The following is a 25,971-nucleotide window of genomic DNA, read 5'->3' as shown; positions in this document are numbered from 1 at the left end:
ATTTACGACGTTTAGCATTTCAATAGAAGATCCATTTTTCCTCACCAGTCACAAGACTATCCGAAAAGGGTGAAATGAGTTCGCGAGAATGGAGAGAAGAGCAGATGTCAACACGGGATTTGTGCTTGCTTTCGGTCAATTCATGAGACACCCATTTTCTATGTTTAGGAATCTTTCTAAGTTGTTGAAGATGACGATGAACAGTTGTATAGTTTGAACTAAGCTTTATTGCCAATTCTCCAACTGATAATGCAGGATTTTCTTCAAGTAATGCCTCAAGGAGCTTATCATCAAACTCAACTGGACATCCTGTTCGATCTTCATTTTGAAGGCTGAAATCTCCACTTCTGAAATTTGCAAACCATCTTCTGCAAGTTCTTTCATTCAGGCATTCTTTCCCATAAACTGAGTGTATGTTTCAAGTCGCTTTGGCTGCAGAGTTTCCATTTTTGTACTCATAAAGCATTATGTGCCTAAAACGCTCTTTGGATACTTCCATGTTAGAAAGAAATTTTATTTCTATTATTCTGTAAAATAATATTTAATTAGTTTAAATGTACACAAATGCATAAAAATAATTTTTAATTCCATTAGACATTCTAAAATACTATTAAATTTCATTCAATTTAAAAAAGATAAAATCGGACAGAACTTATGGGATGACCTGATATTTATGTTAATTTTTACTTTACAATGAGGTGGCTGGCAGAGTCGTTAGCATGCCGAGCAAGATACTTAGCAGCATTTCGTCGGTCTTTACGTCCCGATTTCATATTCCGCCACGGTTGACTTTGCCTTTCCTGCTTCCGCAATCGATAAAATACGTGCCAGTTGAGCACTGGATCGATTTAATCGACAATCTCTTTCTCCAAAATTACTGGTCTTGCGCTAAAGTTTTGTAACTAATACCTATCTGAATATGTTTAAATAAATAAGTGCTCCACTGTGAATTGCCTAGTTTTTGTGTGGTTTTCTATCTCGGTTACTATTGTCATGTGACTTTACATTTAAACTTCTGAGTGTGTTACCTTTTTAATAAGTAGTGTAATGTTCTTCTGTGTAAATTCCTGGTCGGTTGATGGAGAAATATTGAACTTGTGCTAAACTTTAGTCAGGGAACTTACCACGTGAGGGTTCATTTTTTAACTTAATATATTACATTGATTATTTAAAGTTAGTTCTCTACCTTGCAGGCTAGCTCTTTCAGATTTATGAGAGGTGTTTCTATTTCTGTTTCTGTATAATGTTTTCTAGCATAGTTTGTGATTCAGTAGAATACATACGTATGTACGTACGTACACGCACGTATACACACACGGACGCATACATACATATATACGTTCATACATACATACATACATACATACATACATACATACATACATACATACATACATGCATATATGTTTGTGTATAAAGAAAGGAATACGCGGTGGAAAAAAACGTGTGCTTATATACGAGTGTGTCCATACGAGAAGATTTGTGTTTTTGTTCGCGTGTGTGTATGTGTATGCCTATGTCTTTCTATGCTATACATTTTTCTGTTTGTTTTTAAGCCATAATCGTTAATTCTTCAAGGCTCGTTTCCTTCCATGCACTGCTAAATCCTCATATTTTATGCCATGTTTCTTTTTTAACCTTATTAACTGAATCATGGAATAAAATATATCTCGTAATGGAAACATCGTCTTCACTATTTTTCTCTATTGCTACTTCTTTTTTGCAAAGAAAACAATGGCCAGAGTTTATCGGGAGCTAAGTTACTGTCATTTTATAATATTTATGGCAAAGTACTGATCAGAAACAGAGAAGTAAAGAAAACAATGAACGTCTTGATAGACTGAACGTATTTATTTAGCAATGTAAATATACAATGAATTGGTTGTACGTATTTGGCAATTTTATATGAAATGTTGGAGCAAAGGTGATGTTGTATATATAGTCCGCTGCCTAGCTAAATATACAATTGCGAAATCGGACATACTAATTAATTTACATTTCTCTTGACTGACGAATATTTTGGGTAAAATGACCTTGCTTAAGGAATCAAACACATAGATGTCATAAAGGTCGAAATCATAAACTTGTTGATAGTATCAGATTGTTATTTATGCTTTGTTTTTATTTAAATAATATCTAAAGGATAAGGTGTGAATATGAAAATAAAGAACAAAGCATATTTGTGAGTGAAATTGTATGCTTACGTTAGTGAATTATAGAATGAAAACAGGATAGCTTACTAATGCTTGGATGGAGAGATAATCGATGCTCCTATGAACTCCATTGGAAAGACCATTGGAATTGTTGATGTGAGTGAAAGTATGAAACCAAAACTTATCTGCTGCACCAGAATTGATTGCAGCAGTTCAAGATGGAAATATCTAATGAAGGGAGAGTTGCTTTGATTACTTGCAACATGCTATAGATCTGACATTTTCCTTTAATAATAATTAAATATCCGATAGGTTAAAGCTACCACCTATTCCATACACACTCTGTTCGCTAGGTTCGACAGTGTTTCTTCTTCAAAATTACAATCGCAATACTTGGAGGAGTCCATGCCTTTAGGTAAACACTGAATACGTGTATATACGTATAAATGCGTGGCTATCTATATGTTTACCTCTCTGTCTGTCTGTCTATCTATCTATCTATACATACATACATACATAAATTCATATAATATATATCATAATGATATTTATTCTCCGATTTTGAAGCTACAATTTTAAAATATAAACAAATGACCAAAAAATGATGCGCTAACCTCAGGCTGAATCGAACCCACAAATCGATGCTTTCATGGGTCCTTACGAATCTGATTGTAGCCAAACGCTCACCCATCAATTTCAGCCAAATGTAGTTAATGTATACTTAAGCTTTCTTAATAGTACATAAATAATATTTTTATAAACAAACCCGCAAAGCCTTTCGGAATTAAAATTAAGAATTGAAATATTTAAATGTCTTTCGATATCTCTGGCAACATTTCATTGTAAAAATCCCATTAAAATTTAATAAAATTTATTTAGAAGTATTTATATAATACATTTTTCAAGGCAAAGATTACATATAGAATTACTAATATTGTACGATGGTGCGTAGTCAATAATGGACCACTTTAATCATACTTAATGTTCCTATCTTTTAAATTCCAAATGCGTTTACTAAGATTTTTAGAATTACCTTTTCTTCTGTACTCAAAGGAATGAGAATGATTATGAAATCTAGACTTAGTTGAGCATTGAACTACGCCAACCATATCGTGAGCCAAATGAGTACATAAGCTATGTGAATAAAAATTCTAATCAACCAAGAAGCATCAAAAATTCTATCATTAAAATTATGCGTACTCGTATTTCGATGTTTTCAGTTGGAGGATGTATTTAAACAAAATCTCTGTATTTAACTTTCTCTCATATATCTTTGTGAAATCCGTAACGATACATTTCGTGCTATCATAGGCAGACGAATTCTACATTGTTTCGGCACTCCAGATTTTGAGACTCGTGAATAGATATGCATTTTACTGGAAATAGTGTACACATCTATGTCGCACATCTATGTCACACGACGCTCTAGAACATAATATTTTGTGTTGCTCTTTTCAGGTGCTAGCTGCAAAGCACATTGAATTCAACAATCAGAAGACGTTTATGCCTAGTGAGGTCATGTTATAAAATCGCAACGTCGCTCGTATAACAGGTTGGACATTTTCTAAAAATGAACTCTTTCTCCCTTGCACCTTCCAGTCGTTATTAATACTGAAATGTCTGGTCTTTTGCTTCTATTTTCTTCTGTTACTTCATGACAATTTCGCACCTTCTGTGTTTAAAATTGCTGAAAGCAAGATCTTTTTCTAATTCGCTTTGCAACATTGTTCAGTTAACTTACTTGTAAGTTTAAAATTAACTCATGCTACTTGGAATACCCAGCTACAGATGATTTACTGAATATCAGTCAAGTATTTCTAGTCGTACAATTTTACATTAACTAGGGAAAGAAATATAGCATATATCCACTCGAGAAGATTTTCTTTTCTCCATCTGCTTTCCTTACTGCGTATGATCTTTGTATATATAAATTAATGTGTGTGTGTGTGTGTGTGTGTGTGTGTGTGTGTGTGTGTGTGTGTGTGTGTGTGTGTGTACGTGTGTATGTGTGTGCTGTCTCTTTGTGTGTAGTATTGTATATGTGTATATCAGAATAAATACAAACCCATTTACTTACATTTGGAATGCATTTAGCACGCACGTTTGTATGACAAGTATATGACAAGTGTATTTCATATATTTTCTTTTTAGCGTTTACAAAACATTGAGTAGAGAGGTCTTCTGCTATTTTCAATAATATTACGCGATTTGAATAAAACTTTGGAAGAAAGAGATTAAGTACCAAATGTAAGTACGACCAGTGGCTAACATCTCTGATATAACGATGGCCATAAAGAATTATCAACCTCAATGTGATTTCGCCATCTGTTCTCTAAAGTTAGAATATACTCCGTATTCTATTGTCATGAAATGAAGAAAATATGCATGCAACTCACGAAGACTTTGAAGTTCTAACATACTAGAATCGGATATTTTCTGCAAAAATCATAGAATGATACGAAATTTTCAATTGCTTGAGAAACCTATTATATAGGATTCAGACATATACGGTGAGACACGCACATACATACGCATGCGCGCTCGCAACCATGAGGTTAACGTCCTTTCTGCATCATAGTTTATAATTACATGGTTATGGATTTGAAATTTACTCCCATAGATATATATTCAGTGTTTATGCTTGTATGGCATTTAAGAGTCTCATTTCATCCTTTTCTATTCGTTTTTGCATCCCCATCAATATTTCAAGAACTTCATTTCATACGCTAATGCGTATGGCCCCATCTCCTCGGGCAAACTGCTGTCCCCAACTGCTTCGGCTGACTCCTACCAGTCGACTGGCACCAAATACTCCGGCCAACTGCTCCGGTCAACTGCTCCGGCCAACTGCTCCGGCTCACTGCTTCCCGCCAATTCCTGTTCTCCTATTCATCCCAAATGCCATAGCTCATAGTGTTACTTTATCCCCTCCCAAAGCTGGGTCGGTTCGGTACCATTCCTGTCCTGCCTTTTTTGAACTTTCGCTGACCGGTAAGGGGCAGCGATCACTCCTACGCTAAAAATAGCTGTGGTTGCTGACAAGACAAAGGAAATACCATTGTCCCCAACTGACCAGAGTACGGGTTCAAAACCCATCCCGGGAGATAGGGATATAACGCTAATTGTATTTTCGGTGGTCGCATCACTACCCCTTCCCTAGCTCTTTGTCGTCCCGACAAAAACAAACAACATTTCTACTCCTAAATCGATTCTTTTCTTCCTCAGACTTTCTTAGCAAGTGGATCCAACCCCTGCAGGTGTGCTCCAACTGAACTGTCCAGAGCCATGGTACTTCCACAGACGGTTTGCGTGTACAATTTTCGGAGAAGTTCTCCTGCCTCCTCGAATCCGGTATGTCACATCGGACAGGCGATCCATCACTGTATTAGGCCCTTCCCATGGACTCTGCAACTTCGGTGACTGTCCTCTTTTCCGCCTGGGGTTATGAAACCACATTTCATCACCCTCCTTAAAGTTGACTTCACTAGCCCGGGTGTCGTGCCGACGCTTCATTACTTTACCGTTTGACACACACCCAGTCAACTTGGCACGTCTGCACTTTTTAATGTGCTCTTTTCTTCCTGCACAATGCAACTGACTTTGCCGCTGGTCCACTGCCTGGCACAGTCCCAAGATTTGCCCTTTACAAATCCTCTGTGCCACTGTAGAAGAATTGGCTGCTACATCCAGCACTTTATCAGCTCCTGCTTCCAGGGTTCGTCCGACCCTCACTCTAGCTTTCAACTTGCCTCGTCTGTCGGGCTCCACCAGCCCCTGACAGCCATCAGTAGGATTGCTCACACGACACTGGAGCAGCTTTTCCGATTGCGGTGGTACCACTGTCGTCCGTAGCGCTGTTACCTCGCTACCGGGCGTGGTCCGTCTTACCATCCTAACAGGGATCGATCTTCCCTGTACCGAAAGCTTCATCAACCGCAAGTCCAGCTGACAATCCATGGACGTTAAATAGTCCAACCCTAAAATGCACAGATCCTCCATTTCAACCACATAAACAGGAAGCACAGCTTCCAATCCGGCAACATCAATCCGGACTTTAACTGGCCCTCTCAGTTCAGTGCAATGTCCGGTCACACCACACAACTGCTGCGATGCCTCTGACAGCTCTAGATCCTGCAACACATCGGACCTCACAAAAGTCTGTCCCGAGGCCGAATCAATCACTAGAGAACACGTCCGGCCGTTGACTTTTCCGTTCACTCGTAGGCTGTCTATCGCAGTCCTTACATGCCATCTCGAGTGTGGGGCTTCTTTGGAACGTCTGGCTGGTGGTTGCCCCTCAACACCAGCTCCTCTTCGTTTTCCGACTCTATTTCTTGTTGGGCAGTCACAACTCAGGTGTCCCTTTTTCTTACAACACCAACACTCGCCCTTGAAAACAGATCCTGCCCCATCGTTCTGTTTCCTCTCTCGCCGCCAACTGTAGCAGTCTCGCCGCCTGTGTCCGCTTCTCCCACAGTGCCAACACACACCAGTCATCTCCTCATTCCGCCTACTAAGTCCTTCAACTTCACGGACTTTTACCCTCCGTGCCTTGAATCCGGAGCTTCCACTCACTCGTAAATTTCCGATGCTCGATTTCATACAGGACTCGAACTCCAGAGCCCTAGCCAACGCCTCTTGTGGCTTCTTCCTAGCAGGGACCACACCGCTACTTTGAACTTCAGGAGATCCGCATCCAGACGTCGGAGCATCACGTGATGACGCAGCAACAACGACTTCTTCAGGTTTAGCAACCTCAGGCTCGACAGCACAAAATTTCTCCACGCGCTCCGTCCTCTCATTAAGCCATTCTATCTGCTGTTTAGAACATGCGGCATCACTACTCAGTCCGCGGAACTCCTCCCTAAATTGTCGGTGATCCTCCCGCATCTGCTGTTGCTCTTTCCTGAGTTCAGCGAAGCTCTCCTTCTGCTCTTCCAGCACCCTCACAACCAAGGCCAGGGATATTTCCTCCCTCCCAGCCTAACCCTTCGCACGCGTACCTTCCGAAGCCATGATGAACAACCAACTCACTGCAGCAATTTATCATCCCACTTCTGACACCAATTTGTTACGAACGCCCGCACGCGAAGCACCTCCTTAACCGAAGAGAGAACTCGCGCGCACGCGAACGTCGAACGCTCAGTGAGTTAGCAGGTCGCCTCGGTCACCTGACCAATAATAAACCCCGACCGGAGCACGTAACGAAGAACAACACAGGCAAAAGGAGGGGGAGGAAGAAACAACACGAAGACCATGCGTTGGGTAACCTTTTCTTTTTACATAACATCAAACACATGAAAATAAAGCATTACATAAACATGAGAATACATTTCAAAACATTACATAACAGTTCAATAGCATATAATGGTGTGACATTGCGTGAACATAATCAAGGGTTTGCAATCATTAAGTCCATCAAAAGTTCTTTCTGTTCTTTCTTTTCTTCGTTTTCTCTTTTCAGTTACACATCACAGTTAACAGTCTTTTTCTTTAAACATCAAAGAAATACATTTCTTGGAAGAATATTTGTAACAAACCTTTGCTGTACTCAATTCCTTTCTTTCACAAAACTCACTATATCCAAGTAACCAAGTACTTCCCTTTTTGCCTGCTTCAACAGTTCCCTCTCTCTGTCTGTCTCTCTCTCTGAGACTCTATGCATTTCTGCTGACTATAGCTTTCTCTCTCTCAGACTTATCATTCTTCACTTCATCTCTGTACAACTCCTTCGGACGACCGCTACCACTCGACTGGCCCCTTCTCCTCGGGAAAACTGCTGTCCCCAACTGCTTCGGCTGACTCCTACCACTCGACTTGCACCAAATCCTCCGGCCAACTGCTCCGGCTGACTGCTTCCCGCCAATTCCTGTTCTCCTCTCCTATTCATCCCAAATGCCATAGCTCATAGTGTTACTTTACCCCCTCCCAAAGCTGGGTCGGTTCGGTACAATTCCTGTCCTGCCTTTTTTTAACTTTCGCTGACCGGAAAGGGGCAGCGATCACTCCTACGCTAAAAATAGCTGTGGTTGCTGACAAGACAAAGGAAATACCATTGTCCCCAACTGACCAGAGTACGGGTTCAAAACCCATCCCGGGAGATAGGGATATAACGCTAATTGTATTTTCGGTGGTCGCATCAATATATATATATATGTATATATATCTATCTATCTATCTATCTATCTATCCATCTATCTATCTATCTATCTATCTATCTATCTATCTATCTATCTATCTATCTATATATATATATATATATATATATATATATATATATATATATATATATATATATATATATATATATATATACACGCAGGCGTAGTTGTGCAGTAAGTAGTTTGCTGTCCATGTGGTTCTGGGTTCAGTCCCACTTCTTGGCTACCTCGTTGTGGAATATTTTATAACTCGCTGCTAATTTGCTCTCGGCCACTTAATCTTTGTCTTCTTCACGCCTATCACCCTTTTTGAATGTTCCAATTCAACTGTGGAATGAACCTCGCTCTGGTCATTTTCCAGGAGGTTCTGGCCACATGTCTTATGGTTTATCAACCAGCGTTGTTGAATTACTTTCTTCTGACATACCTTCCCTTGGTGGATTCTCAGCCCGATGTAACTAGCAAATACCTTTCCGCAGCAGCTGAATTCCTCATCTACCATTCCTTTACCGCTTCCTTTCCCATTATCCATTGTTTTTTATACCAATATTCATGTGGTATCCAACTGAAGAACAAGTGAATTGGATGTTTAACATGTCGGATGTTTAACATGTCGGATGTTTAACACACCCCTTTGAAGGATTTAATTATAATCACGAATAGGTTATCTTGGTGACTGCCCCTAGTTACAATATAAGCAATAAGAAGTGCCTTTTTGTTTCAGTGAGAAAGTATTTATTTTAATGGCTACATTTCCTTTACTTAACCTGAGGGATGAAAAATATTTCTTGCCTACATAAAAACAAATATGTATTTACTAGATATAAATGATTTTTTTTATTATAGATATAATTAATAGGCTGCCATTTTGATACTTCATAATAGATATCTTAAACTATTGAAAAGTAAATTGACAACTCTCATAATTATAATAATAATAATATAAATAGAATTTAATTCATCTTTCCTCATTCTAAAGATGTGAGAATACAATTAAGAACTTATTGATGATATATCTAGGTCCCTATACATATAGCTGTATATATATATATATATATATATATATATACACACACACACATATATATATATATATATATATATGTGTGTGTGTGTGTCAGAGAGAGAGAGAGAGTATGTGTATGTGTGTGTGTGTGTGTATGTGTGTGAGTGTGTGTGTCTGTATAAATGGATAAGTGTATATCTTAGTATAGATATTTACTTATTTGTTTATTTATGTGAAAGTCTTTGTATAGATATGACGGTGTATATATCTGAAATGATATGTATCTAGGTATATATAAGGGAGTATATATATGTGTAGCTGTATTGATATGCATATGTATGTATATATATATATATAAATATATATAAATATGTATGTTTATGTAGGTACATATGGGTAGATGTATAGCAGTTTATGAGTATGCATATGTATATATGTAAGACGTGTGTATGTGTGTACATATGAATATGTGTGTGTGTGGATGTGTATGTGGATATATACATGTCTATGGGTATGTACGTATATATGTATATAAGGTTAAGGATGTGCATATGTATATGTGCATGGGTGTATATATGTATATCTATATGTATGCATATATACATATATATGTGCATGATGTTGTATATGCATATGTATATGTGTGTATATGTATACATGTATATGCATATATGGTGTATGTGTATATATAAATCTGCAAATAATATGTGACAGTTATTGGGTAGCCATGATAAAACACCGAGTTTCGGATGTCGGGGCGGAAACCCACGCCGCCATCTCTTCAGTAATCTGGCCATCCAAGAGATGGCGACGCAGGTTTCCGCCCCGACATCCGACGCTCGGAGTTTTATCATGGCTACCGAATAATTATCACATATTATTTAAAGATAAATTCCTCTATTTACATAATATCGATCTATCTTTCTTTCTTTTGTTGTCTTACCTTTTCTATCAATATATATATATGCGTGTCTATGTGTATTTATGTATGTTTTTTGTTTTGTGTATATGTATCGATACGTATATATATGCGAGTGAAGGAATAATGTGCTATATATGAGGATATTGTATATTTATCTCATTTAGAATATATAGATGTGTATATAAGTATGTATGTATGTATATGTGTATGTATATGTATATATGTATATTGTTTGATATATATATATATATATATATATATATATATATATATATATATATATATATATATATATATATATATATATATATATATATATATATATTTATATATTTATATATATATACATACAGTGATGTATTTATGTATAAGTATGTATATGTGTGCAGAAAATATATATATATGCGTGTTTGTGTGTATATATATATGTGTATATGTAAGAGTGACGGCTGGATAGAAATTAAAACAATAAATTACTTTAAATTGGTATTATTTCGGTTTTGATGCATATATACATTTTATTTTTCTATGTCCGTATAGAGTTGGTTACGTTTCTCGTTTTCTTTTATAAGTATATCTGATTAAGGAAATAATGGCGTTTATATGTATAATAGTCTTTCTATAACATCTCTTACGTGACCCCAGCCTTCATATAACATTCAAACAGCAACGTATTGTGAACTTTACTCCATTTTGCTCTTGTGTTTACTTTTGGATCAGTCAGGAGAGCGCAACCGGGTGGAGCCTATTGCTCTTTGCTGATTGGAAATCGAGGTGGTCAGCACTGCTCCAAATGAGTATGAAGCGGTGACAAGAGCAATGATCAACCAAGAGAAGTCGGTGGGCCTGCAGCACGGCACCTGGAGATATCGGTGTAAAGCACTGGATGGAAGGACCGGTTAAATTCCTCGGGGTCTGGTTTGGTCCAGACCACCAGATGGACAAGACGTCCGTCGTCTACTACCATCTGACCGTCGTCCCTTGGCCTACTTCGTGCCTGATAAAGTTGGAGCGCTTGCTTTTCCACTTTCTATGGAAGGGACGTGTTCCGATTGTCAAATGGTCCATCTGCTGTCAACAGCCGCTGAGTGGAGGACTAGGTATACCGTGGTTAATGAGGCACCGACATGCGCTGAGGCTGCGACTCATTAGCGTTTCCTTAACGGTGAGCAGGTGTGATCACCGTTCGTCAAAAGGGAATTCCCTCAGCTCGTCTCATTCATGGAACTACAGTCCTGGGTCATGTGCAAACCAAGAAAAGACGCTTGGCACCTAGAGTGCCGGCAAGCCATTACGGCCGTCTGCCAATCAAACAACGCGATCGATGGAAGTTCCACCGCAGAGTTCTATAGAGGATTAGTGGAGGGAAAGGGTGAGGATGTAGTAGAGGAAACACTGAGCGTCGAGAGGGATCAAGTAACTGGTCTATTTCGGAGGACTTTCGAGCCAGAGCCTATGGATAACTTCCAGAAATCCTTGGCCTGGAAGTGCTACCGGGAAGTTATGCATGTTCGAGACAAGCTCTACAGACAAAGAAGTGCTATCGGACGGACCTATCCGAGGCACACGCAGGGCGATAAAACCGTCATGCATGCACTCGTCAAGTATCCGTGCATCACTGACCTGTGGAGCTTTGTCGAACAGCTGTTGCCACGTGTAAGACAGATCTAGTTACCAGCCGAGTCCTTTGTGAGGATCGGCCTACCGCCTTCTCTTGGCCGGGAGTGGAAGGCAGTTTTCCTTTGCCTCGTGGCTATTGCGAAAGAGGTAGTGTGGTGGATGAGGTTGAAAGGACTGAAGATGGACACTTCCCTCTTCGGCCGAGCCCTCATCGACTCTTTCAAGTTCCATTTGAAAAAGAAAGTGAGGATAGAGAGGAAAGTACGGCCCACACCCAAATGAGTTTGTTGGAACGTGGATGAATGACGCAAAAATGGTTCGTGTGAATGGCTCTACTCTGAATAGTCGTCTGTAAGCCGGTAACTGAATCAGGGAAATTATTATTATTATTATTATTCTTTCATCTTTTCAGAGTCGATAAATGAAGTACATGAGTACTTGGGTCGATGGAATTGACTAGTCTCCTTCCCCAAAATTTCAGGTGTTGTGCCTATAGTAGAAAGGATTTTTAATATTATTATTGAATGAGAGAGCAATGCATGCCATCGCCGTAACACTGGGGTGAACTATACAAAGCCCAATATACCCATCATGACTACCCGTCTGATAAGGGTACTGCCGGCACACGAATCACAATCTTATGTGAACGACAAGGTGATTTCATATCAAGATAAACAGCGCATGGCCTTGCAGGTGAGGTCGAGTTGGAACTTTCTTCAGGTCGAGTAGCCCATCCTGCTTAAAAGGTCTCTGAATAAGGGTTGTTTAAGGATGTTGAACGAAAAAAAAACCATGTTTCCAGAGGTGAACTATCCAAACTCCAAAGAATTCCTCTCAATACATGGCTATGATGCTCCTCTACTACTTCTGCTCATGATCAGAGATGCACATATCGTCAGCCACCAAGGGACATGCTCAACTGGTTAAGATCAAACAACTGACACGCAAATCAGTGGTGTTGAGTAGAATATTAGCTGTAGCCCATCTTTTATACCAAGGCAAAACAATGTACATAATTACACTTCCAATCAGTTCAGATCAGAAGCCATGAGAGCTACTGTTTGGTACTGCTATCATCATCATCATCATCATCATCATCATCATCATCATCATCATCATCATCATCATCATCATTATCATCATCATCATTATTATTATTATTGACGTTCTTATTAACCCCTTTCGGGAACGATAAAATAAGCACCATTGGAGTCGATGTCATCGATTCATCCCCTCCTCCCAAATTGCTGCCCTTGTAGCAAAATTTGAAATCATTATTATTACTATCACTATAATGTAGAGTAGCTGAAGAGCATAAGAAACATACTAAGTCGTATTTTTCCTAGTTTCAAATAGCAAATACCACAATCATATATTTTTTACTTTTCTAGTGGATCTGTAGTCAATTGTTTTTTGCTTCTGTAGACTGTTTTCAAAGCTAAAAATAACAATGATTATTATTATCGTTGTGAGAAATGTTTTAAGTCATTCCCAAGCTGCTTTCATCTCCATTCATGACTTGTATGTTCTCGTAATGTTTTGTTTTCTGATATAAACTACAGACGGTGGCGTAATATTGTGGCTTAAAACGATTCCTGAAAAAACATTAAACAGAAGAACGTTTAAAAGTGACTATCATATACTCTTGTATTTGTCACTTCATTATCAGTCGAACAATAATACCCTGATCAAATGGAATAAATGATTTTATACTTGAAATTAAAAAATAAATGTATTTATTAAGAAAGGAAGTTACCGCTTGTCTTTCTCTAATCATGAATATTGTTCATAGAAATATATTTCCTTTTTTTCACTTCTAGTGTTTTTCAAATACAAGCTGTGATTAATTTTCACAACTTATTAACAAACTGGAAATTTCCCTATAGACTATAATTTTCTTCCCCATATTATCTTGTTCACTTCAAGGAAACGTTTATTTATATAGATTTTTTTTGTTACTATTATATTGTTTTTCTTGTAACATCGGCTTGTTCATTGATGCAAGAAACATTTAATATGCTTAATTAACTTGTGGATGAAAAAGAGTCCCATAAGTTAAATTGTAATAATAAAGACCTTGAGGAATATACACAAGAGAGATAAGGTGCTATTAATACTGTTAATTACACGTTAATGTTTTCAAATTTAAACAAATATAAAATCTAAAAGATACAATAGAGTAAAAGACAAAGCCAACATCTTTATAAATATTGAACCAATATTATATTTGATTTAAAGTTGATGCCAAAATCTCTGCAACTATAAGTATCATATCAAACCGCTCCTGCAATGTGATACGAAAGACATATCTATATTTATAATATAACTTATACATACATACATACATACATGCATACATATTTTAGTCGTTGCATAAAATCTAAAGAAAATACCTACGCTAAACTATGGAGGGATTTATAGCTACTCTATCCAGATTACAAGTTCATATTTATACCTGTAATTATTGGGACACTGCCTAAATGCCAATCTTGAGGGATTAGGCTTCTCATAACCAGAAAGTGGAAAGCTGATTCGAAAACTACAGATCGAAGCTATCGCAAGAACTGTAAAAACCTCTAAAACTTTCCAGAAATTTATCATTTATGTATATAAGAGCATATTTAGACATACTATATGCACAAGAATACATACATAAAACAAAACATACAAATCTGCACATATACATACATACAAATTACCCTGTTGATGCTGTGGGAATTCCAATGAAGGAGCCTTGGATCTGGGATAGAACCCGGCTCTTTCTCTATTAGTAAGAAATCTTGAAATAAAACTGAATAATGAAATACATACATACCAGCAGGCATGCATCCATCCATCCGCTCATACACACACTCATACACACACTAATACATACATACATACATAATGGCGAGCGTTGTGGTCAATCCGATACTCGAACGTGGATAATTACTGCTCATATGAAAGCAAGATTGGAAAAGTTGAGCTACAGAGTGAGATGAGATTACATATGAATATTTCTACATAAGTATTTCAAATATTGCTTATATTGAAGCATATCTATATAAATGTTACATACATCTCAACACATGTATATGAACACAATACTGTAACGTTACACGCATGAAAGAAATAAACCAAGTAACGTTTGAAAATAATTCACGAAAAAAGAGAAGAAAAACAAATCAAACATCGCTCAATATGTACGCTTAAAGACGATTTCAGAAATACAAACAACGCAAAAGAAAGATTACCCAAGCTGTGCCCAACCTTGAATTTAATTCTGACAAGATTTCGTCGAAACTTTTAAAGGTCGTTATATATTTTAAAAAACAAATACAAGTGTCAGTGAATTGATAAAGTCATCATGAATAGAAATAAGTCTCTATAAAAATAAGTCTCTTTCGACTAAATTGTGACTACAATCACTGTATACAATAGACCTACAATCTTACAGATTTATATGAAGCATATATACAATCTGACCCCTAAACGTTAGATTTTATCAAAGGCTAAAATATTTAAATGAATAAGCAAAACATGTTTTTAGATGTAACAGGCAGTGAGCTGGCAGAAACGTTAGCACGCCGGATGAAATGCTTAGCGGTATTTCGTTTGCATTTACAAGTGATCTGGAATGATCTGATTCAGTCGGTCTAGAAACTTAACGCGAATGACAAGCAATACAACATCGGTATAAATGTGTGAAAATTTTCACAGGAAGTGTGACGTTACCTCTCACCCAAATGTTTTTGCTCACGCGGCATTAGTTTGGGTAGGAAAAAATATAGTCGTACACTTTTTGAATGCACCTCATATGTATGTATGTATGTATGTATGTATGTATGTATGTATGTATGTATGTTAGGATCCACAATGAGCAGAACTTACTTGCAGGTATTGGTAGTGCAAATCAGAGGTGCAATCTGTGTGGGTGTTTTTTCAAAACACTGTCTGGTTTAAAAAGCCACATCAGACGCCATGAAAGGGCTAAGGTGTAGGTGCAGGAGGTGGTCAAACTCTGTTTAAGGAGTAGACAACCACCATGTATGTATGTATATATATATATATATATATGTATGTATGTATGTATGTATGTATGTATATGCATATATATATATGCATATATATATATATATATATATATATATATATATATATATATATATATATATATATATATATATATATATATATATATATGTATCTACATATATATATATATATATGTATATATATATATATATGCGAGTAAAAATAAATACAAAAAATATGGTTTTTTTGTATGATTGTGTATAGAGGAATATATTATTTTGTTTAAAAGAGTTCCAACACTGTCTGTTAAAGTCTGTCATACCGGCCATGACGAAGGGAAATAGCCCTGAAACTCGAGTCGCCTTTATATATTTATATTTATATATTTGATCCTTTATATTGAACACTCAATATTTCATCTACATTCAATACTTTCTTTCACGGTGCCATCCATTTTTATTTTATTTTATTTTATATTATATATTGTATATTATATTATATATTGTATATTCCATATTCTATACCCCACATTGGTTCTGCAGGAATATAAATAAAACATAAAAAACAGACAGTGTTGGAACTCTTTTAAACAAAATAATATATATATATATATATATATATATATATATATATATATATATATATATATATATATATATATATATATATATATATATATATATATATATATATATATACAGTTATTTACATACATGCATGCATATATATATATATAATGTAGGAGGAAGTATTTGCGAAAATAATATGGACTCCATTATTATTTAGTGCAATAATTAAAAATGATAAGAGAATCAATAATATAGGCGATTGCGGACCAAAAAAAGCACTATATAGCTGAAGGATTAAATTGTTATATATATATATATATATATATATATATACATATAATGTTAAACTGTTAATTCCTACATATTTTTCTCTCACTTCGTTTTTTATTTTTCCCTCTCCATTTTTGCCCTCTCAGTCCTTTCTGTCGAATAGCGTAGGCTCGAAAAGTCAATGACTTTTTCATTCTTCCCGAGCGGCAAACTAATACATCACCTTCTTCTTCCCTCACCTGTCTTTGTGTTTTGTTTTGTGTAAATTTGAACTCCATATGTGTATATAGTAATAGAATTCATATTTTCTGATCTGTATCTGCTATCATTGGTTTCACGCACACATGTGTACGGTTTTCAGGCGAATTACTAATTCAGTTATGTCGAAGGGTTTAGATAAAGTCTACACCTGCAGTGTTCATGCTTTTCCAGTTGGAAGATTCCATTCCCCATATTTCATTAAGCGAATTACAATTAACATTTAAGAGAGGACTATAGTTAATTGCCATTTGATTAATGCATTATCGGGAAATGAATCTTCCAGCTAGAAAAGCATGAACACTGCAGGTTTAGACTTTATTTGAACCCTTCGGTATAAGTAAATTAGTCATTCGCCTGAAAATCTTACATATGTGTGCGTGAAACCAGTGGTAGCAGATACAGCTAAGAAAATATGAATTACATTACTAATAGACTCTCATGAGATTGAGTACTTTGGTGTTGACCATCTTTTATATTTATATATATTCTATTCAACACACATGCGCACACACACATGCAAGACTTGTACATGACTATTTCTTTTTACAGTAATACACAGCATATTACAATGAGGTATACAATTGTAAAATAGAAATAGTAGTCTCTATACTAATTATTATTATTGTTATTATTATTATTATTATTGTTGTTGTTATTATTATTATTATTATTATTATTATTATTCAGTAGTTTTATTTTTATAACGTGCTTTCACTTCACTACCGAGCGCAGCTCTGTGCGCCTTGGTTATGTGCTGTGGTTTGCTGTGGTGCTCTTATGTTTACTGTATTGAAAGTGTTTTGCGTAGAATGTGTGCAGTACCCAGTAGTGCAATTTTCTGTATGTTATATATATTTGTAAGTCCTGGTATTTTTGTTATGTATTTGTCTGAATATTTTTTTATTATACCTAAGGCACCTACTATGATAGGAATTGTTTCTGTTTTTAGATTCCACATTCGAGTTATCTCTATTTCCAGGTCTTTGTATTTTGAAAGTTTTTCCATTTCTTTTAGAGAAACGTTGTCATCTGCTGGTATTGATACATCAATTAGAAAGCATTTTTTTTCTTCATGATCTTTGACAACTATATCTGGTCTATTTGCCTTAATTTCTCTATCTGTGTGTATTGGCATATCCCAGAGTATGGTTGCTTTCTCGTTTTCTGTGACCTTTTCTGGCGTGTGTTTATACCATCTTTTTTCTGTTGTTATTCCATAATGTTGGCATAGCTTCCAGTGTATATAGGTCCCAGCTCTGTCGTGTCTGTGAATATATTCCTTCTTAGCCAGGACTGGGCAGCCAGAGATAATATGATTTATTGTTTCTTGTCGATCTCCACATATTCTACAGTTACTTGTTATATTTCTTTTCATTATGTGTTTTTGGTAATTTCTGGTGGGGAGGCTTTGGTCTTGTGCAGCAATTAAAAATCCTTCAGTCTCTGCTTTGAGTCCTGAGCTTCTCAGCCATTGCTGGGATTTTTCTCTGTCTATTTCTTTCGGATTTAGTTTAGCCCAGTATTTACCATGTAGGGGCTTTTCTTGCCATCGTTTTATCATGGTCCGTTGCTGTTCTAGTTTTAGTTTGGATTTCATTTGTTTTATAGCTTTTGTTGTTTCTTCTTCTTCTTCGTATTTGTTAGGTAGATTGATTTCTTGTTTGTATTTGTCAGCTTCCTTAAATACTGAAAACAGTTTTTTGTTTTGCTCGTGTTTTGTGGCTATTTGTATTAGTTTCCCTTGCTTCTGGAGTAGGTATTTTTGCAGTCCTATGGTGGTTATTTTATAATAGTTTTCTAGCTGTATAAGACCCCTGCCACCTTCTGTGCGTTGTATATATAGCCTTTCTATGTCAGATTTTGGGTGGTGCATCCTATATCCTGTCATTATTTTTCTTGTTTTCCTGTCTATTTTACATAGTTCGTTTAGTGTCCAGTTAAGGATGTTGTAGCTGTAGCTTATAACTGGGACAGCTAAAGTGTTGATACCCATTATCTTGTTTTTAGCATTGAGCTCTGTTTTTAGTATTGATCTAACTCGTCTATAGTACTCTTTCTTTATTTTTTCTTTCATTTGTGTATGTTGTATCCTATCTAGTTCATTGACTCCTAAATACTTATATGGTTGGCTTTCGTCTAGTTCTCTTATTTCATTGGCTTTATCTAGTGTTATATTGCTACTTTTAACTAATTTTCCTCTTTTCAGGGTTGCTTTGGCACATTTTTCTAATCCGAATTTCATTTCTATTTCCTTGGTAAAGCCGTGTACTGTCTGTAGTAGTGTTTCTAGCTCTTTGTCGTTTTTTGCATATAATTTTAGGTCATCCATATATAGAAGGTGGCTGACTGTTTTTCCATAGCATTTGTAACCGCATCCAGTTCTATTTAGCAATTCTGTTAAAGGTGTGAGTGCCAGGCAGAACAGGAGTGGAGAGAGCGTGTCTCCCTGGAATATTCCTCTTCTAATGGGGATGGCTTTCGTTTTCACAAGTCCCTCTTTTGTTTGGAGCTGTAGCACTGTCTGCCATTTGTTCATTGAGTGCTCTATGTATTTTATGATAATTGGTGCCACCTTGTTTATGGCTAGTGTTTCCAGAATCCACGTGTGGGGAACACTGTCGAAAGCCTTTTGGTAGTCCACCCAGGCCATACTGAGGCCTTTCTTCTCTCTGCGGCTGTCTTCAGTTATGGCTTTATTGATCAATAATTGATCTTTACAGCCGTATGAGCCCTTGCAGCATCCCTTCTGCTCTTCTGGAAACAGGTTGTTATTTTCCAGGTGTTTACTCACTCTCTGCGATATTATTGCAGTAAAGGCTTTATAGATCGTAGGGAGACAGGTTATAGGTCTATAGTTTTGTGGTTTCTCCGTTTCCGTGGATAGGGGGATTAAGATGGTTTTCCCTTTTGTGAGCCATTCAGGCATTGTCTCTGGATCTGCTATTATGTTGTTAAAGTTTTCTGCCAGCTCTTTATGCATTGCTGGCAGGTGTTTTAACCAGAAATTGGGGATCTTGTCGTGTCCAGGTGCCTTCCAGTTGCTTAGTCTTTGCAGTGTCTGGGTGACCTCTTCAGTTGTTATAGGGGCCCAGAGTTGCTCAGGTGCTAAGTTCGTTGTTTTAATGGTCCTTTTTTGGGGTTGTTGCTTCACCAACCATATTTGTTTCCAGAATTTCTCTAGTTCTTCTGCTGTTGGTGCTGAAGTAATGTCTATTTTATTTTTACCCAGTTCTTGGTAGAGTTTTTTGGGGTTGGATTTGAACTGTTTGTTTTGTTCAAAGAAACGTTGGCGTTTCTCATACCGGCGGATCCTCTGTGCTTTGGCAAGGATGTCTTGCTTTAGTTTTTCTTTTGCCTCAGGTAAGTCTTTTTCTGTAATGCTGTATTTGTACAGTATTTTTGTTTTCTTCTTGTTACTTAGTAGTGTTGATTGTTTACTAATTTCGTTGAGAATCGATAAATCTTTTCTCTTTTTTTTAAATTTTGTTCTGGATGTTATTTATCCACAAGGTCTGTTTGGGTGGTAGAACTCCTGTTCGGATGGGTTTGAGTGAGTATCCTGCTTCTTTTGTGGCTGCAGTGGCTGCCGCATATATCATGTCATTTAGCTCAGTGATATTGCCTGTTGTTTCTGTGGTTGTTAGTTCCGTGACGGCCAGGTTTATGCTATTTATTATTGATGTTGTTTTATTGTCTATTTTGATTTTTGGGAGATATAATCTGTGGTCCATTCTAAGATCTGTGGTTTTCAGTTCTTCGGTTATTTTCATTTTCATAGTATCGTAATTATTAGGTTTCCCTTCGTTATTTCCAGGCTTCATATTTGTTTTGTCTTCTTTTTCATTCATATGTTTGTCTGTGGTGTTCTGGATTGGTGCTTTTTGTACACTATTATACATCTCTACGGTCTGGGTTTGTTGTTTTTTGTTTACTTCGTTTTTGACGGGAATGTTACGTTTGTCCTCGTGTTTTGCTATCTCAGTGTTTATATTATTATTTGGCATTGCTGTGTGACTACTATCTAGATTTTCCTGATGTATTTTTTCTTTCAATTGTTCTATTTCTATTTCTGATATTTTTTTTGCTTTTAGAATATATCTTCTTATGTTAGCTAGTTTGTTAGGGTTCATTGTTTTATCGAGGTCTATATTTACATTATTTTTCTTCCATGTTTTATATGTGTGTGTTGTTGCGTTTTCGTTTTTTGGGTAGAGTACTGCTGTGAAATAGGCGTGTAGGATCGAAATGTGTTCCTCACGTGTCCATTTATGCCGTTTTGGTTTTGTTTGCGGGACATGAGGAACAACGTCCGGCCCTTTATTTTGACGGTCGTCGTTTTCGTAGGGTACCGGTTCGTTTATTTCTGTTGTCAGATTGTTTTGCGCGTTCATATCTTCGTACTTTTTTCTTAACAAGCTTACAGTACGTACTTCTCGGTTGTTATTCTTGGGTGAAATAATACCGGTGTTATTTAATATGTTTGTAATTTTTTTGTACATGGTGTTTTGGGGTTCGAAGATGGTCTGATTTTGATGTAACGCGTGTGTTTACGATCGCTGTGCGGGTAGTGGAGGTATCAAGTTAAAATACATCATTATATTTGTAAAAATAGAGATAAATTTCAATGAGTATTACTTACTCGGATATAGTCCAACCCTTTGTCAGCTATTTTTTGTATATGGTGTTTGGGTTTGGGGATGGTCTGTATGTTGATGTAACACGTGTGTTTACGATCGCTGTTCGGGTAGTGGAGGTATCAAGTTAAAATACATCATTATATTTGGAAAAATAGGAATAAATTTCAATGAGTATTACTTACTCGGGTATAGTCCAACCCTTTGTCAGCTATATTTGGGCTCCATGCGATGTCTTTATTTCCGGTGTTTTTGGATAAGTTTCGGAGCAGTGATTTATCATACTCACATGTTTATTATTATTATTATTATTATTATTATTATTATTATTATTATTATTATTATTATTATTATTATTATTATTATTATTATTATTATTCAGGCAACTGCCTTGGAATCGAACTTGCAGTCTTGGGGTTCGTGACCTGAATAATACTAATAATAATAACATCATCGAAAAATACCTTAGGAATGAGAACCCAGGTTTGAAATTTCCCCAAGACATCTGATGAAGCCTGGAGGGTATATTAGCTGAAACGTAGTTTTAACAACAAACAAGATGAGGATAAATATCCGTCAAATGTAAATAATGTAAATAATGTAAATAACATAAATATTACAGTTTGATTCAGCATCGTGCGTCTTAAAGTTTAGCCGGCTTCGAACAGGAAGATGGCTTGTTCAGGATTATGTGCATTTAGTTGATTTATATCAAAGGACACTAGAGCACTTAACCAGAGAAACACGTTTCGGATTGGAAGTTGATGAAAAGAATACTTCAATAAATACTTTAATAAATAAATTTTAAAATTTATGGTGTCTTCATTATATACTCTAGAGGCTCCACAAAACTCAATGAAGCAAACTCATGACTTCCCAGTTTATTTGTCTGTAAATAACAATTCTTTATTATGCGATGTAGCGAGCCAGACCTAGATTGCATCAGAGTGATTATAGGTAATACGTTGCTGGAGTTGTTTCTGAAAGTTTTCCATGAATTTCGATGTTATCTAACGTAGAATTGTGTCTATTTCCTGTCTTCAAATCCTCAAGAGTTGGAGGACGATGTCGGAAAACCTTTTATTATTTTTTTAGGTATCTCCGAAGGGAAAGGTCGCGAGGGCTTAAATCCGGTCATACTGCAATTTATAACTCCCCTTAAAGAAATTAAACGCACAGGAAACTTTTCTCTCAACTCTCCGAGCGAACCTTCGTGCCGTGTGAGCTGTGGGCCCATTCTGTTGAAATCACACATGTCCTGTATCCAAATCGTCCATTTTGGGTCGCAGTAAGCCCTCCAACAATTCAACATACCGGCTGGAGGTAACAGTTACTTTTGCATCACCTTCTTCAAAAGTGTACCAGCTGATTACACCGAAGTCGGTAACTGCACACCAGACAGTTATGCGAGGAGAGTGAAGAGGTCGTTGGTGGAGTTCATGAGGATTATGTTTCGCCCAATAGCGCAAATTATGCTTGTTTATGGCTCCATTAATATAGAAGTAAGCCTCATCGGTACTCAAAGGAATAGCTGCAGCAGGAAATTGCGCCAGGAATTTTGTGTCAAACTCACCTTATAAGTTCCCTGTGAGTTACTACAGTGAATAGACAGCAACTACGATTGGGGATTGACATGAAATTTCATCACTGCGTGTGTTTCTGTGAAGATGACAAATGCTACACAGACGATGAGTGCCACATTTCTTTCTCTATTGGCGTCATCCAGTGAAATGAATTTTACTCTTGGCATCAGAGAATCTACTCGCTATGTATGAAGTGAAGCTTAACATGCAACATGCATATCTTGTAAATGTAGTAAACTCGAACCCGCAAAGCCCATGCCGCAACAGGAACAACCACCTGCCGCATCCACACACACATATACAATAGCTTTCTTAAAAGAATATATAACAAAAATGGAAGCACCAGCATCGTAAATAAATGTATTACTAATGCTCAGTTGAACAGTATTGAACATGAAAATATTCCGCCTCGAATTTACGTTGGCGCCTTACGTAGGGATTTCACTTAGAATCATTTCCTTTTATAGTTTTTGCAGCAGAGATAATACGAATATAGACATCACTTCGTGTGCCGAGTACAGTTTCTTTTGTGTGAAAGGAGATTATCTGTGAAAATCTTAACTCGAAACTTTTCAAAGAGTGACTTGGTTTAAGAAACTTGAGGTGCAAGTGGGAATGTCACAAACCTTGCAGTTGATTAACAAAATAGCTTATCGTAGAATCAAAAGAGAGATAGCGAACACAACAGAAATATGAAATAAAGCCCAATATATAGCGGAGAAGAAAACCAGAAAATAGAAATGAGAAAAGTAAAAAGAAACGAATCGTTGGAAACATTTTTGATTACAGTCCAACTGTGCAAATCAAATGATTTGATAACAATGCAAAAGAATGGAAAAAAGTTTATAATATTTCCCTTCAAAGTCTTTTGACAGATATGAACATTTATCTTGTAATGCTTCAGTTCTTCATTCTCTTAAAAGACATTAATAGCTTCTGATTATTTTTTTTTCCTTTCTAATTACTTTGGGGAATTTATTCGTTCTAAGTTTGCAAAATCTACCGCAAAAGACACTTTATTGTTCTTGTGAGTATATATAATAAAACAAAATAATAACTAAAACCTTATTGTCTCATAAATTTATTTATATCGATATCTTTCAAGTCTTAATGCTATGGAACAGTGAAGACGGAATGGCTTCTATCTTGTAGTCAGAGATTTACGACAGTAAAGAGAGATGAGCAGCGAAGACAGGAAACCAGCAAGAAATGAATATGAACGTAAAATAGAGGATATACAGTGTAGAAGTTGTGATACAAATATATAAGTCAGTGTTATTTATATAAAGTGTCTGAGCATCAAATTACTAAGCCTTTTATGTAACAGAAGAATGAATGAGAGAGGAAGAAAGAGAAAGAAGTACGAAGAAAAAGACGAAACTACTAATAAAGAATTGAATTGTGAATACATGGTGTATAGAAAGTGAACAATGTAGCACACGTTAAAACATGCGGTTTATAATAGGAATAGAAATAAAAGTAACAATGATGAAGTTGGGTGATTTTCTTTTGTTTTATTGGTTAACTCCAATGCAGTTCTGATCAAGGATACATATTGCAGGTAATAATACGTGTGATTCACGTGTAAACGGCTTTACTTGTTTCAGGATCTTTTAGAATGATAGTGTATGTGAGGTTAATTGTGTGAGGTACAGTGTTGGTGTTAGGCTGTGTTTTTCCTCAATATATGTCAAATTTTACAGATGATCTGACACAGGTTACATACAAACATATAGCATAATACAGCAATGTTACACAAACATCCCCCCACACACAAGTATATGTATATATATGTGTGTGTGTGTATTTATGTATGTATGCATCGATATATGTATATATATACACATACATACATATATGCATATACATAAACCTGTATGAGTGTGTGTGTGCGAGCGCGTCTGCGAGCGCGTGTGCGGCAAGGAAAATGTCCTTTACTATTGAATTATATTTATATTCACTGAATTTAGGAAAATATTCATCTGTCGGATGCCGATACCGACTTGAAAAACATGACCTTGTAATAAATCATTTTCATTTATATATTTATTATTCATGGATAGGTTTCAGAAACATATTATTAATTTCGTTTCTTCAAAAATAATTAGGTGCGATATGCATAAAAATATTCAATATCAAAAAATACTGAATAAGAAACTCAGAAAAAAATTTACAGATAATAAAGTTACTTTAGAAACGAGCCAATGGCTATACTTTTAGCTAATCATTCATTTTATGTACATATGTGGTTTTGTATAATTTCCCTTTCATAAACTGCTTGTGAGATAGTTGGATACATTCCTTAACTGCCTTATTGTGTTTAATGCAACAACTAAGCAAGTGTCATAATTATTTAAACCTCAGCGCGCTACCGCACACTATTATAGTCATTTGGTATTTTATGCTGATAATTAGTACATTGCTGTTGTTTGAATTATGAAAATATGAGAACTATTATGTGATATTGTTGTCTGGGTTTGCTAAACAATACATGATTATACTCTATAATTATAGAGAATTACACGAATAACACGAAAATATTTTTCGATGCTGTTGAAATTGGGTTTTTCAGGCGTATGTAGAACAACTTTGTTACATTATTGCTACTCGGCTTATAATTCTCGGAGTCGGAACAACAAGTTCTTATTCAACATCGCGTATTGATTTTAAAAACTACAAAAGATTTTGTTAATGTGTGGTGAGTTTTAAAGCTTCTGTGGCGTATTACTCGAATACATATCTCAATTCTTGCTATATTTTAGAAGAAAATTTTAGAAG

The sequence above is a fragment of the Octopus bimaculoides genome, chromosome 21 (assembly GCF_046866305.1).
Source record: "Octopus bimaculoides isolate indiv1 chromosome 21, ASM4686630v1, whole genome shotgun sequence".
Lineage (NCBI taxonomy): Eukaryota > Metazoa > Mollusca > Cephalopoda > Octopoda > Octopodidae > Octopus > Octopus bimaculoides.
This window is presented reverse-complemented; position numbering follows the sequence as displayed.